General features: G+C 39.3%; 1 pseudogene; it reads left to right on the top strand.

Moving 5' to 3' along the window:
- Positions 1-14006: 14006 nt before the first annotated feature.
- On the top strand, positions 14007-14751 carry LOC121458506 (annotated as a pseudogene).
- The last annotated feature ends 434 nt before the right edge of the window (positions 14752-15185 follow it).

The raw sequence follows: 15185 nt of genomic DNA, 5'->3' as shown, positions 1-15185 counted from the left end.
TACTTTCACAGGATCCCCCAGAAAGAACGTCACCCCCATGACAGCTGGAAGTAATTCTAGAGGACGAAGTCCCCTCTCCCAGTGAAGTTTGCCCTTGGGTTTAGAAACATCATTTAGGGGTTGATTATAATTAGTATACGATTGAGGGTTGGGGGAGGAATTTTATAAGCTCAGGGATCATTTTGGAAAAAAAAAAGAGGGATGATGGGATAATAGATTTGTAATTGTGAGTTACTGTTTTTAGACAAATATATTGGTATAGATTCTTGTATATAGACACAAAGTTAAATTATATTGACTATTGTAAGCATGCATGTTTCTACCTCTGCTTAAAACATTTTTTATGTATTGACATATATTGTATTGATATATATATTGTATATATTTACCATATTGCAGTGTACATTTCTACCTCTGATTAAGATACTTATATAATATTTGTGTATTGATATATATTTACCTACTACAATGTATATTTGTACATTGTTTATATTTGGAGGCCATTGTCCTCATTTGTTTCACAGTCGTTTATTGTCTTAGTCTTTAAGTTAGATAGATATTGAGAATTATATAGACTAATAGTCATCTAAGTGTCATTTATAATTAGACTAATCAGGTTCTTTAGGTATATAGAGATTATACTCAGTATAGATAGATAATCTTCAACTTCTTCAAAGAGCTGTAGAAAATGGCCTTTAATCTAACTCAGAGTTTTGCAGTAGTGAGACACAATTGCTCCTGGCAACACCACTCTATTCCCGAGAGAATGTTGAGCACCAAAGATACTCCACCTGGAGCCTTCTTTTTGGCAGAACTGGCCTTTGGGCAAAGAAATGCCCATACCCCAACCACTGACAAAGATACAGAGCGTGCATCAATGGATAAAACTGGGCTGTCATATCCTGCCAAGACAGGGTAAGATAGTTTTGAAAAGTTGCTTGCCTTTGAAAAATGGTATGTCAGTTATGTTAGGCCTTAGCCAATGTTGGTTGCTTCAACGCTGCTAATGTGACTTTGGGTGATTGCCTAGGTAGCTAGTTGTCTCTGTGATTTGTTGCATGTTTTGGAAGTTGTTTTACTGAACTTCCTAATTACCCAGGTAACATTATTTCCCTTCTCAGATCTTTGATGGGGTTGAAGACTATATAAATGCAGTTACTTTCTCTCATGACTTGGCCAAGTTATTTATTATACAAGACCTAAGCTAGGTAGAATAGGATATTTGTACTTATTGTATATAATTTCATAGTAGGTTTAGAACTCTCTTATTTAAACAAAAGGGGGAGGTGTTACAGGAGGTCCTCCCACTCCTCCAGCCTATCGCCACTGAGATACCAGCCCATTGGGGCATGGTCTCTCTCCCTTTAAAAAAGCGGCCACTTCCCTCTCCTCTCTCTCTTCACTTCCTGCTCCACTGGCGACTAGACTCACTTCCTGGTTGCGCAGAGGGCTGACAGTGATCTGTAAGTTTTTTCCCTTTTAAATAAATACCACCCTATTAATCATAATTCCAAACTGGTGTGGCATTGTTTATGACTTACACCTTCATATGTATATATGTATATATACACATATATGTATATGTATATATATATATATATATATATAATCTATTTACCTGAAAATTTCATTTTACAACTGAATGAAATTCCACATTTTAATTTTCCATTCATCATTTGATGGACATCTAGTCCAATCCATTTCCTAGTGATTTATTGTGAACAAAGCAGCATTGAGCATGAATGTGTAAGTACCTCTGTAGTAGGATATAGAATACTCTGAGTACATGGCTAGGAATGATTCAGCTGGGTTGTGTGTTGCTACTAGGTCTGTTTTTTTGAGAAATCACCAGACTGTTTTCCAAAGTGAGCACAGTAGTTTACATTCCCGTCAAGAGTTACCATCCACACTACCATCTGTATTCTTCATGTTTTATTCTTCTTCCATATATTATATCCTTGCTGCAGTTTCCTTTCCTCCACACCTTCCAACTTCCCGCACACACTTTCCCTCTCCCCCAGATGACAGACAAGGATCTAACTCCGTTCTTCTACATGTAGCTAAGCAGATTGTCCAGTATTATTTTTGAAGATCTTGACTGTAGACTGAAGTTTCTGTCCCACCTGGTCCCATAGTTGTTCAGTCCAAAAAAAATCCACGGAGGTTTATATTAATTATAAACTGTTTAGTCTATTGCTCAGATTTATTACTGACTACCTCTACAATTTAAATTAATCCATAATTCTTAACTATGTTTAGCTATATGGCCTGGTATCCTTTCTCAGGAAGGCATTCTTATCTTGTTTCCTCTGCATCTGGCTAGTGACTGCATCTCTACCTTTCTTCTTCCCAGAATTCTCCTAGTCTGATTGCCCCACCTATACTTCCTGTCTGGCTACTGGACAATCAGTGTTTTATTAAACCAATATGAGTGACAAATCTTTACAGTGTACAAGAGCATTATCCCATGGCACTTGACATTTCTGCAGTGTATATTTCTCACATCTTTAGCACTTGGACAGATTCCTTTTTTAAGTCTTTATCTTCTATTCTATTGTTGTATGTATCTATCTTTGTGACACCACGATATTTTCGCTATTATGACTCTGTGATAGGTGTGATGATGCCTCCAGTCATAGTCTTTTTATTTAATATTGTTTTGGCTATCTTTGTCATCTATGCTTCCATATACATTTTAAAATTGTTTTTCTGTCTTTAAAAAACTGCCCTTTACAAAAGGAATTTTGATTGTGATTACACTGAATTTGTGGATTGCTTTTGGTAAATGGCTTCATTCAACAATATTAATTCTTGCCGGGCGGTGGTGGCATACGCCTTTAATCCCAGCACTCGGGAGGCAGAGGCAGGCGGATCTCTGTGAGTTCGAGACCAGCCTGGTCTACAGAGCTAGTTCCAGGACAGGTTCCAAAGCCACAGAGAAACCCTGTCTCGAAAAAAACCAATAAAAAAAAAAACAATATTAATTCTTGCAATGCATGAGAAGTCTTTCACCTAGTATCTTCTTCAGTTTCTTTCTTAAGTGTTTTGATGGTTTCATTATAGAGACTGTTCATCTCTTTTTAAAGGTGTTCCTGAGATATTTCATTTTTTTTTGTAGCTATTGTGAATGTCATTCCTTCCCAATTTATCTTTCAATGTATCACTGATATGTATGAAGGCTGCTGATTTTTTTTGTGTTAATTTTGTATCCTGCCACAATGTTGAAAGTGTTTATCAGAATAGAATATGCTATGTTTGACAACACTGGACATGGGGGATACTATGACTTGAAAATAACAGAAAACCAGTGGCATTGCAGAGGTGAAGGTCCCATCTGTGAACACAAATCCATGTGATCCAAATCAGGGCTGACTGAAGACCAAGAGCCACGGTGAAGAAGTACCTCATTTTCACTTTTGCTCTTTCCCACCACAGTGTTTACACAAATAGATTTTTCTCCTACTGTTTAATCCTTATTTTGTCTAAAATCATCATTACTCTTTTTAAAAGTCTTCTGAATAATTTTAGCCTTCCTTTTAAATAGAACTAGTGGTATTTTAATTAGAGTCTTCTTAGAGATGAAAAAGAAAAAAGAAAAGAAAAACCGAATGAGCCGCATTACTTGGTACTTCCAGAAGTTTCTTTGCAGTGTTTATGAACCTATGGGAAGTGCCAGCCTGCTAATGCTTTGGAAAGTAGGCCATCTATTTTCATCATAGGCTGTAGACAGGAAATGATTTTCCCCCTGTTGAAAGTGGCTCCCATCAATAGAGAACGTGGAGAGTAATGACGTTTCGGAGAAACATCGATTCCACAGAGAGAACACCATGGCCAGGGAGCAGGGTGTAGAACACTCAGCCTACAGAGAAGTTCACAGAGCTGCTGGGCGCATAATAGATTCTCAATATTTTTTATATAAATGAATAAATGCATTCTGTGTTATAAATAGACCAGAATGAATGTGTGGTATTGAAGGGAAAGAAACTCTGTGGGGAAAACAAATTATTTATGACTTTCTGCAAATTGATCCATCAAGACTCTTTGTGAAGAGTAATAAAGGTTCTAAAAGAAATGGGGATGTCCATCAGTCTGAAAAAGTGAAAAATAATGAGAAATGGAAGGATCCAGACTACATACAAACAACTGAACTCTAAACAGGAATGGGAAAATTTTGTTACCAGTTCTTTGGTGAGAGTGAATAATGGAACCTACTGACTTGTCACATCTCTACCTCATCCAGCAAGGAAGACGCAACACCCGGAGCTCTTCTTGCAGCAGTTTTATTTAGGATTTTATTTACAGCAATCTTTCTCCTTCTCTTTCTCTCTCTCTTTCTCCTCTCTCTCTCTCCCCTCTCTCAGCCCTTAAAAAGGCACGGGCTGCCAACCCCGGATTGCCAGGTGGGCACTGCCCATAGGTCCACACATATGCAAGCAGCTGACAATCATTGCGTGATCACAACATAAGTCAGGTCTTAGCCATAATTAGGAGCTGATTATCAGGTGTGGCTCCACGCTGCTCTCTACACTGACTAGTCTGTGATTTTTCCCTCTTTGAATTAGTCATACTTAAATGCCACATGCATTTATTCTTTGAGTCATTCCTTAACTGTTCCCTTAACAAATACTATTTGAGTAGCATATAAATACTTGCCACTCTTCTAGGAACTAACAATACAACAAATGGACAAAGTACTTAGAGTTCATGCTTTTGTAGTACTTCTGAGAATGTTTATAAGTAATAGATAAATTTATAATATATGTGGGGTTAAATATACAATGTATCAGGGGTTATACACTGAAAAAACAGCAGAGTATGATGCAAGGGAAGACTATATACAAGTATGGGCCCACATTCTGTAGAAAAGATGTATTGCTAAATAACATCTGAAATAATGTCAAAACTTGGTCAGGAAGTGAGTCATACTGATATCTGGTAGAATTACTCAGCAGAAAGAGCCACAAATGAAAATGCATAAAGGCAGATTGCTCCTGCTAGAGCAGTGTGGCTGGGGCATGGTGAGTGAGGAAGAGAAGAGGTAAAATGTGAAACCATAGTTGTTGTAGCAATACATTCTACAGAGGGCAAATATCCTTTTAAGTGAAGGTGTGATCTTTTCTTTCTCCAAAATGAGAAGGGAGATCATTGAGCATTAGGTGGTTCTGAGCATAAGAAACAGATATATTCTGTGTATCAAAAAATATTGTAGATACATCAATGGAGAGGGCAACATTATAGACAAAGAGAAAGTGTGGAAGACACTCCAATAGTCCAGACAGCAGCCAGTCGTCATTTAGCTCAGTGGAGGTAATTCCATGGCTGAAGTTTGGATAGGTTTGGAAGATAGATGGTGTATGTTGATAATGATTGGATATAAGACTTGGAGCAATTGCGTGCAGTCACAATCACTGCAAATAATTAGATTTCTCTAATTAAAACAGGAAAATATATGTAGTCCTAATAGTGTGGTGCTGTGTAGACCATTAAAAATAGGAATTAAGTCTGAAGACATAAATTTGATCATATTAGTGATAGTTGAAGATGTTTTCAGATATGATGAAAGACAAACATACATATTTAAGGAGCTAAGTGACTCCCACAATGCCATTCCAAGAGGTGTACCCAGAAATACAGCATTAAACACCAGAAGACTGAAGAAGACAGTGGAGGATAATCTTCATAGCAGTTGACCAGAAGCAGCACGTATTCCATATAAGAAACCCCAAATCACGTGTCACCGGATTTTCATCTGAAGCCATGAAGGTCAAAAGTACTGAATGGAGAGAAGTGTCATTCATGAATCAATGAAAGGGTACTTGAGGAGTTCAAGGTAAAATAAAGATGCTCAGACGAATGAACATGATGCAAGCATATCCACTCTTGCAGACCGACCAAAGACAATTCTTTGAATAGAAGGGCTATGATGTAAGAAAGAATCTTGGCATCTAAGCCAGGAAGAAAGAGATGAGTGTGGAGAAGCACAGGTATACACAGCCTGTCCTTTTTCTCATACTCTTAATAAATCATAACTTAAGAACAAAACAATATAGACTATTATAATTGTTGGGACAATGATATTTGCTGAAAAGATAACAATACCTAAACAGGGATGATAAAATATCAATACCAATGCAGTAGTGTTGCACAGGGACAAACCACAGCTAACAACATGGAAGTAAGGACAGATGAAGACATAACTGTACATACCAGTAAGAACATAACTGATTTTGGACAATCTGTTCAATGGAGTGAATTAAAATATCAAAACTCTCACACATAAAAAGTATGAGCTCAGAGAATTATATTTATAGAAACTCATTTAAAATTTGATATAAATAGATGCAACGTATGGGGTTGGAGAGAGATATAGTATGTAGACAAGAAAATAAAACAGGGATATCAATACTAACATCAGAAAACAGAGCCTTAAGAGAAAAGACAATTACTGGAGGCAGAGGGACATGGCATTATTATAAAAGGATCAACACACCAGTGAGGCATGGGGAGGAGTTTAAATGTATATGTGTAAATAAGGTCTTGAAATACATGAGCAAAAACAGAATAGTCAAGTTCATGACATAGATGAGACCTTCTGATCTCCCCACAGAGATTGATAGACCTATTAATTGGAGAATTATCCTTATCATGAAAGCCCTTAACAATGCAATTGGTCTCATAACTCTGGTTGACATTTGACAGCAATTTCCCCAACAACAGTAAAACATAAACCTTGTCCAGAATATCATAGATTATTGTTGTTGTTGTTGATGCTAAAACAGAGTCCATCATAAATCTTGACAGAAACCTTACCAAATAGATAATTAAATCAAATAGAGTTGCAGATCAAGATGAAATATATCTTGAAGCATGGCTGCAGCAAACATAAGGTTTACTGATGAGAGCAACAAACATAGCAATGACTGCAAAATCAACAAGCTGACCAACAGAGCCATGGTAAAGGTCTACCACTAAACACACAAACACACTCAACTTTACTTTTTTGGACAAAGTGGAAGCCGTTTAATGTAGGTAGGATTACCCTTTGATCAGATAACATCACATTTTTGGCAAAAAATAACTCAAATAGATTATGAAACTAACATAAACCATAAAGATAGAGAATTTCTAAATAAAATACAGGGACAACATTTTAGACACAACAGCAGCTTCAGACTTCAGAGAGCTGATCAATGAGAAGTAATGGTGATTTGCCTACCACATTAGATGAAAAGACAGATGGGAAAAATGGGGAACTTTTGGAAACCATTTATCTAACCAGGAGCTAGTATCTAGAACACACGAGGAGCCCCACCAGCTCAGCAGTGGTCTGGCATATCCAGTTAGAATAGTAGCCCAAATCTGAACAGTGTTCACTGAAGAAAAACATGCAGATGACAAAAACTCACATGCAAAGTATTGTTTAGCCTATGAGCCACTAGATAAATGGAATAAAACCCTGCACAGATACTACCAACCTGTCAGGATAGCCACAACTAAAGCAGCAAGTCCCACATGCTAGCACCGGCAAATGGACAAGAATACCCATGGAATGCTGGTGGGGGCAGGGAGGGAACCCTCTATGGAAAACTATTTGGAGACTGTTTGTAAAATGAAATATGTGTATTTCCATGCATTGCCTATTTTCCAGTAATTGCACCCTGGCTACCTATTCGGGGGAACAAAAGCATATTCACATAAAATCCTGAGCCTGGTCCCTTTTAGTGGCTTGATTTATAATAATTCCTAAAAAGAATCAGGGCAGGTAGTCTTCAGCTATATCCATGCCATGGGAATTACTACAGGAGATGTGTCGGATTAGTTTAGTTTTAATGGAGCAAACTGGATCATTGAGGTGGTGCAATGGGCAGCATCTTAACTATAATGTAGACACATGAAGCTACACGCATGAAAAAAATACAACTACTTCATGCATGCCGAACAAATGGTTATAGCGACACCAGTGCTTTAGTTATGACCTTGTTCTGTGCTGTAGTGTGTGTTGTGACCACTTGTGGAAAGCGGGTAAAGTTCTCTTTTCTGCTCCTCCCCTGTTCCTTCTCCTCCCCACCCTCTTCTTTCTGCCAGAATTTCAGATATGGCCACAGCACCCAAATTTCTTGTATCCTATTTTGATGATGTAAAAATTTATAAAAACCTACAATAACTAAACAACTAAAGCTAAGAGTGTAATTCTGGGGTTTGGGGTTGTTTTGGTCAAGAATAATTCCTAATTCTCTAAATTGTAGCTGATCTGCCCTATGCCAGTGTCTAGGTGACTTTAAAGTTGTCCATCTAGGTGTCTCAGTCAGGATTTCTATTCTTACAATAGAACACCATGACCAAAAGTAATTTGGGAAGGAAAGTTTATGTGAGTTTATAATTCCTTAAACCAGTCTGTCACTGAGGGAGGTCAGGGCTGGAACCCAGAGGCAGGAGCTGATGCAGAGGCTCTGGAGGGGTATTGTTTCCTATCTTGCTCCTATTAGTTTGCTCAGCCTGTCTTCTTATAGCACCCAGGCCTACCATCCCAGGGGTGGCACTGTCCACAGTAAGCCTGCCTTTCCCATATTGATCATCAATAATAAAAAAGAATCTACTATAGGCCTTCCCAGAGGCCAGTTTGGTAGAAATTTCTTAACTGAGGTTTCTTCTTCCAAAATTACTTGATCTTTTGTCAACTCAACATGCAAATTAGTCACCACAGATGGCTCAGTGGACAAAAGTACTCTTTGTTAAGTCTGACTGCCTGGCTTTGATTCCTGGGACACACAGTGTGGAAGGGAAGAACTGGCTTCTGAAGGAATGTTTTGTACTTTGACCTCTGCCCATGTGCTGTGGCATATGCATGCCTACTTATCTACCTACCTACCTACCTACCTACCTACCTACTACTTACCTATCTACACCCCACATTCTTTTGAGTAAACTTTCGAGGGGCTAAGGAAGACAGCTCAACAGGTAGCATGTTTGCTGTACAAGCTTGGAAATAAAGTTCAGATCCCAAGAACCCATGTCAACTCTGGGGCTGTGGTGGCCTGTAATCCCAGGGCATGGGAAAAAGAAACAACAGGAAGTTCACAGAGCAAATTGCTACGTGGACTAGCTGAAATTGCAAGCTCTCTATGTAAAGGTGAGGAGCAACACTGAGGAAGACACCTAATGCCAACATTGGGCCTCTAAATGTACACAGGAGAATCTACATGCATAATCAACACACAGGCATGCATTCATGCCACATACACTCAATTGAACATCTTCATCCTTATATTATGATTACATAAACTTTAACTTTTAAATCTGAAAAATTCCCCGTTTTTAATGGAAGCGGAAATTAAAATGGAAGAGGACAAAACAAGTTTGTGAAGGTTACTTTAGTGAGATCTGGAGTCCTCTTGATTCATGACTGAATTACAAAAACAACAGAGAGGAGACAGGGATTCTTAGTTAATAAGCACCAGCCTGAGCAAGTTGAGCAAACATCTCCATTTATTTCTAATGATCACCAAACGCAGGGTTGGAGTAATGAGGATAAGCATGATGTATTGAGTCACTGTCTCGTCTCTGCGTCTTCCTGGGAAAATGCAAAAACACAAAACACGCACTCCAAAGGCCACTGAAATCCCCTTAGAGAGCTCTTTCATTGTGCTGGGAGACAGGAAATGACTTAAATAGACTTTATAATATTCTTAACAAATAAATTACCTTGAGAGCTGAAATGATATAAATCTTGAAGGCTATATTCTGAGAAAATGTCGCGGAGAAGAATACTTTGGCTGCAGATCTTTTATCTAAAAATAAACAAAGACAGCAATTACTCACCACCCTTTGCAACACGGAGCCTGTACCTCTCTCTCTCTCTCTCTCTCTCTCTCTCTCTCTCTCTCTCTCTCTGTGTGTGTGTGTGTGTGTTTGTGTGTGTGTGTGTGTCGGGGGGGTGTATGTGAATTTTCTTTCCTTTTTAATTGTTTGTAGTATTTGGGGGGTTTGTTTGCAGCACCTTCCCCAACATGAAAACAGTCCTTCAACACAAATTTAGCTAGGTCTGTTTCCATGAGCAAGACTGCCTGGTAGAAAACAAAGAAGATTCAGTCTTGATCACAAAGTCATATGTCTGTCAAATCACTTTTCCTTCTTGTCTTCTTTTTAGCAGTTTTTTTTGTTGTTGCAACTAATTATTTATACATATAGCCATTCCATCTTTTACATAGATGCTAGACCTGTACCAAATATCTTTGCTTAAATTCCAAGGAATCCACAAGGATGGCCCCAGCTAAGACTCCTAGCAATAGTGGAGAGGACGCCTGACCTGGCCTTCTCCTCTAATCAGATTGGTGACTACCCTAATTGTCATCATAGAACCTTCATCAAGCAACTGATGGAAGCAGATGCAGAGGTCCACATCCAAGCACTGGGTTGGATCTCCTGGAGTTCAGTTGAAGAGAAGGAGGAGAGCTTATATTAGCAAGGCGGCGGGGGATGTCAAGATCATGATGGGAAAACCTCTAGAGATAGTTGACCTGAGCTAGTGGGAGCTCATGGACTCTGGACTGACAGCTGGAGAGCCTGTATGGGACCAAGCTATGCCCTTTGAGTGTGCATGACAGTTGTGTGGCTTGGTTTGTTTGTGGGACCCCTGACAGTGGGACCAGAACTTATCCCTGGTGAATAAACGGGCATTTTGGAACTCATTCCCTCTCCATGGTAGGATATCTTGCTTAGCCTTCATACAGGAGGGAGGGATTTGGTCCTGCCTTAACATGATATGCCAGACTTGATTCCCCATGGGAGGCCTTACCCTCTCTGAGAAGTGGCTGGGGGGTTGGGTAGAGGAAGTGGGAGGAGTGGGAGGAAGGGATAGAAGGGAAACTGTGGTTGATACGTAAGATGAACAAAAAACTTTAAAAATTATCTTTCTTATATTTATTTTACATTTTGCTTTTGACCACATCCAGTCTCATTTATTTTTCTTGAAGCCAATGTTCTGTCTGACCCTAATTTGTTTTCTCTAAATGTATAAAATGCCGTCTTCCATAAACCTCGGCTCTTCTTTCAAGAGTGGTTTTCTTCATGTATGAATGACACTAATGTCACACTGCTTCCCTCAGGCTGTAATAACAAGGTTGCATCTACTGGCTTATTTCTGTCAGTTCTGGAGAACAGAAGGAACCAAACTAAGACAGCAGTCAGGCTGAGCTCTTCTGAAGGCTCATTGGTGGAGTGTTTCCGGCTTGTCTTCTCTCCTAGTGGTTGCTGACAACCTGCATCATGCTTGGTTGCAGCATCATCTCTGCTATCTTCACGCCATTGTCATTTTGTAGGCTTCACATACCTCTATATTACCTCCTATAAAGACACCAGGAGTGGTTTGAGATAATGATGATCCAATGTGACATAATATTAACTTGACCATGTCTTTAAACCCAATTCCAATTATGGTCATGTTTAGGCTTACCAAAGATTAGGGCTTGAATATATAGGAATATAAATGAATATATATTTATATGTTCACAAATATAAATGAATACACTCTCACACATATTTGGAGGAGTTGGGTCAAAATTTAACCCACCGTGGTGCAAATGTCCTTTGATTCATACAAGGAAGGCTGTGACAATGGTGACCATGTGTCAGCAAACAATGATCACACTCAGTTCTGAGAACAGGGACATGCTTTATCATAGCACATAAAACTTTTCAATGTTATAGTCGGGCGGTGGTGGCGCACGCCTTTAATCCCAGCACTCGGGAGGCAGAAGCAGGCAGATCTCTGTGAGTTCGAGACCAGCCTGGTCTACAAGAGCTAGTTCCAGGATAGGCTCCAAAACCACAGAGGAACCCTGTCTCGAAAAACCAAAAAAAAAAAAAAAACAAAACAAAACTTTTCAATGTTATAAAAGCAATTTTAAGGAAATAAACAATTATTAATCTTTTAATCTACAAGGCTATGCCAACTTGAATATAGAAGAATGAAATCAAGCCAGAGTTTAGCACAATTCACATGTTTATTAGAATAATGAGGTCTTGGCTTATTTCTGTGTGGGCGGATCCTACTACATATGATCCTAATCCAATAGCACAGCCGTCATCTCCTAGTGATCTAATTTCCTTCTTTAGAAGGAAAGTTTTTTTACAAGAAGATTCTTAGAGCATTATTTTTATAATATTTTATTTTCTTAATCATTTGGTTATGAATACAATATAGTTTCGTCTAATCCACTCATCCTCATTTTTTTTCTGCCCTGATTCCACCACCCCTACTACCAGCACTATTTCTTCCTAACTTCATGTGTTCTTCTTTGTTTTCTTTTTCATCTGCTGGGGATACCGTATCTGTATGGGTGTAGGGGCTCCTGTTGGAGGATGGGTAACCTTAGGGGTCACCTATGAAGAAAACTGACTCCGCCTCTCCCAATAGACATCAATTTCTAATAGCCCATTAGCTGAGGGAGAGTCTTCATGACCGCATCCCTCATTTCATGCTAGGAGTTTTACCTGGTGTGGTCCTGTGTATGTTATCACAACTGTTAGGGGTTCATATGTGCACACTGCCCTGCTGTGTTCTGAAAATAGTTTCACTGTTGTCATCCAGCCCCTGCTAGCACTAAATAATCTTTCATCCTTCACTTCCAATTTCATTCCCGAGTCTCAGGTGTAGTGGGTGTGGTGTAGATGTCCCATGTAGGACTGACTGGGCACACTTGTCTCTGCATATTCACTGTTGTGGGTCTCTGTTGATTACTATCTACTGCTCAAACAAGCTTATCTGAGGGCTGAGGGCCGAGAGACATACTAATATATGGATACAATGGTTGATCATTGTGTCCATTCAAAGGATAGTAAGTTCCTTGCTAAAGACTATGACCAATTTAGTCACATGTTCTTGGCTCTAAATCCAATCACAGTGCCAGGCATGAGTTCTGTCTTCTAGACTGGGGATTATATCCAAGCAGAAAGTGGCTGGTTGCTTTTCTAACATTTGTGTCAACATTGCACCCTGGACATCTCCTGACATGATTGCTGTAGCAGTTGTCAGGGTTCCTAGTTAGGCAGGACTGATGACTTTTCTCTTTAGGAGAGTGTACAGTGCCTTCCAGCACCATGATACTTTTATTGTTGAGAAAGTCTTATCTAAAAGTAAAATTATAGTATGCCACTTTCAAAAATAATATCAAAATAACAGAATGGCTATAGTTCACCCTAGCTATAAGATAAGTGGGTTCTATGTAAAATGTTTTTACATACTATCTAAAATGCTGATACATACAGCTGAGTTGATTTACTTCTTCATTCATTATTTTAAGTACAACAAAGAATTTCTTCTCCTTTTAGTCATAACCAGGCGATTCAATTTCTCTTCAGAATTATAAAACATGATACTTCTCTATGCAGTATACTCAATGAGAACTCCAAGCACAGATGAGTGTCCCAATGAAGGACATATATTTCACTTCCTAAGGGAAACACCAAAGAGAAAGTTGGAAAGCTTTATTCCTTTTCTTCCTGTGATCAAACATCTTACAAAACAACAACCTATGAGAAGAGGAGTTTATTTAGGCTGAAGGTTTGCCATGGTAGAGAAAGCATGGTAGCAGGAACAGGAGGTTTTTGGTACCAACGTCTTCAAAGTGGACAGGAAGTGGGGCTGAGCTATGAAACCTCCAGGCCCATTCCCACTAGACTCACTCCATCCAGCAAGGCCCTACCTCCTAAAGGGACACAACCTTCAATCCTAGCACCTTTAGCTGGGGGCCAAGTCTTTAAACATACAAGCCTGTCTAGTCTTCTTACATTCATGCTACAATGAAGTAGAAGCTCACAAACACTACCTTGGGTAGTATTTTTAAAAATTTACATTGAACTGACTCCTGAATGTATTACAAAAGGGCCTAAAAGTCTTCTGATGTTTTCAAAAAAATATTTTATATTTTTGGTTGTGAGCCTAGCCTTTAACGGCTGACCCATCTCTCCAGCCCAGTGGCGCCTCCTAGGCGGTCGGCTGTGCGAAGATGAAGCTGAGTATCTCCTTCCCTGCCACTGGCTGCCAGAAACTCATCAAAGTGGACAATGAACGCAAGCTTCGGACCTTCTATGAGAAGCACATGGCCATGGAAGTGGTTGCCGATGCCCTGGGTAAAGAGTGGTTATGTGGTCCGAATCAGTGGCGGCAATGACAAACAAGGTTTTCCCATGAAACAAGGTGTCCTGACCCATGGCAGAGTGCGCCTGATGTTGAGTAAGGGGCATTCTTGTTATAGACCAAGGAGAACTGGAAAGAGGAAGCACAAATCTGTCCGAGGATGCATTGTGGATGCCAATCTGAGTGTTCTCAACTTGGTTATTGTAAAAAAGGGAGAGAAGGATATTCCTGGACTGACAGATACTACTGTGCCTTGTCGGTTGGGACCTAAAAGAGCTAGCAGAATCCGAAAGCTTTTTAATCATTCTAAAGAAGATGATGTCCGCCAGTACGTTGTCAGAAAGCCTTTAAACAAAGAAGGTAAGAAGTCCAGGACCAAGGCACCCAAGATTCAGCGTCTTGTGACTCCACGTGCCCTGCAACACAAACGCCAGCATATTGCTCTGAAGAAGCAACGAACAAAGAAAAACAAGGAGGAGGATGCAGAATATGCTAAACTTTTGCCCAAGAGAATGAAGGAAGCCAAAGAAAAGCGCCAGGAACAGATTGCCAAGAGGCGAAGGCTGTCCTCTCTGAGAGCTTCTACTTCTAAGTCTGAGTCCAGTCAAAAATAAGTCTATAAGGGTAAAAAAATAAATGATCAGACCTTGAAAAAAATTTTTATTAGCAAATTGCTAATTGAACGAAACAATGTGTTTCATAATGGCATTTCACACACATATATAATTACTATATCCTGCTTTCTCTCCCACAGTTCTCCCACCTTTACCTCCAAGCCTTCCTTCCATTTTCACATAGTATCTCCATTATTATTTTCTTTAATCTTTACTGTTACATGTATACATATAAATATACAATTACACGCTGCTAAGTCCAGTTCATGTTGCTTACTTTTGTATGCTTTTAGAGTTGACCACTTAGTATTGGATGGCTAATTAGGGGCCTATCCTTGGAGAAGAATGGTTCTTTCTCTTTCTGCAGTCATTAATTGCCTATAACTCTTCATCTAGTGATGGGGTTTAGTGAGATAACCCTATCCGTATTATCA

Source organism: Microtus oregoni, unplaced genomic scaffold, assembly GCF_018167655.1.
Source record: "Microtus oregoni isolate MIOR12 unplaced genomic scaffold, Mior012 000017F_ref0000208, whole genome shotgun sequence".
Lineage (NCBI taxonomy): Eukaryota > Metazoa > Chordata > Mammalia > Rodentia > Cricetidae > Microtus > Microtus oregoni.
This window is presented reverse-complemented; position numbering and strand designations above follow the sequence as displayed.